The sequence below is a fragment of the Austrofundulus limnaeus genome, unplaced genomic scaffold, assembly GCF_001266775.1.
Source record: "Austrofundulus limnaeus strain Quisiro unplaced genomic scaffold, Austrofundulus_limnaeus-1.0 Scaffold179, whole genome shotgun sequence".
NCBI lineage: Eukaryota > Metazoa > Chordata > Actinopteri > Cyprinodontiformes > Rivulidae > Austrofundulus > Austrofundulus limnaeus.
The window spans coordinates 314,799-316,078 of record NW_013952581.1 but is presented as its reverse complement, the minus strand read 5'-3'; the positions used below and the strand labels follow the sequence as shown (position 1 = coordinate 316,078).

General features: G+C 39.5%; 1 protein-coding gene across 1 annotated transcript in view; it reads right to left on the bottom strand.

The window, feature by feature from the left end:
* Nucleotides 1-1,280, bottom strand: part of LOC106524204 (pituitary adenylate cyclase-activating polypeptide type I receptor) — a gene marked incomplete in the record, with an annotated part of 24,933 nt that overhangs the window by 7,772 nt on the left and 15,881 nt on the right.

Here is a 1,280-nt window from a genome sequence, read left to right as displayed (position 1 = left end):
ACACACACACACACACACACACACACATATATATACAGTGTATATATTAGGGGTGCAACGATACAGGAAATTCACGGTTCGGTTTGGTTCGATACTTTAGTCTCGCGGTTCGATATTTTTTCGATACAAAAAAGAGAAATTTCCATGCCCCTTTTAACTTGTAATTTATTTAAATTAATTATGAACATTTGTTTAACCTCAAAAGTACAGTTTTTAAATTAAATGTTGCTGAAACAGCAAGTTTCTCAGTGGATCTGTGCTCAAAAATGCAGCCTAGGTGGAGTAGTCGAACACAGATCCACTGATCCTTCAACACAGAGCATCTTCAGAAGACAAGTTGATAAAATACATTTTAAAATCTGTATTGTTCCATACAGCACTGTTTGATACGGTTCGACACGGGTACATGTATTGTTGCACCCCTACAATCTAGGACCATTTCTGGTATACACACATACCTTGTTAAGACCAGTAGTCCTAATGGGGACCAAAGACCAGTAGTCCTAATGGGGACCAAAGACCAGTAGTCCTAATGGGGACCAAAGACTGGTCCTAATAGGGTGGAACTCCATTTTTGGATTGGGGGTTAAGTATAGGACTAAGGTGTGAACTGAGTTTAGGTTAGTTTTAGGGTCAGGTGAGGTACCTGTGAGGTTAMGGTTGGTGGTCAYGGTTAGGCTGTAGAAATGACTGGAAATGAATGGAAGTCAATGAACAGTCCTAATAAGAATAGGAATACAAACTTCTGTGTGTGCCCTTGTTTTTGCTACTTGGTGGGGACGATTTGTCAGGAAAATGCAGCCCCCCCACGACTTCGGAGGCTGATTTTGGATGGGGGGTTAGGTTTAAGATCAAGTGTGAATTGAGTTTAGGTCAATTTTAGGGTCAGGTAGGTTTAGCGCCCCCTATTGCTGGATATGTTAGCATTTTTTTTTGCTCATCGTGTAGGTCACAAGTTCATACCTCTTAAATATCATCTAAACACTATTTACGGTTTGGGCTGCAGTACGACTTTTGGGGTCGGAGGAAAAACACCTGTGAGGTTAATTTTAGGGTAAATGGTCAAGGTTAGGATATAAAATTACTAAATTATCAAACATTCAATTGGACATACACACACACGCTCACAAAGAAGATCCAGGGGGTTCTGACTGGTCACTGAGTGTGTATATACAGTACGTCTGTGTGTGTAAATATACTGTATATCTACAGTATGAATGTATGTACGTATGTATGTATGTATGTATGTATGTATGTATGTATGTATGTATGTATGTATG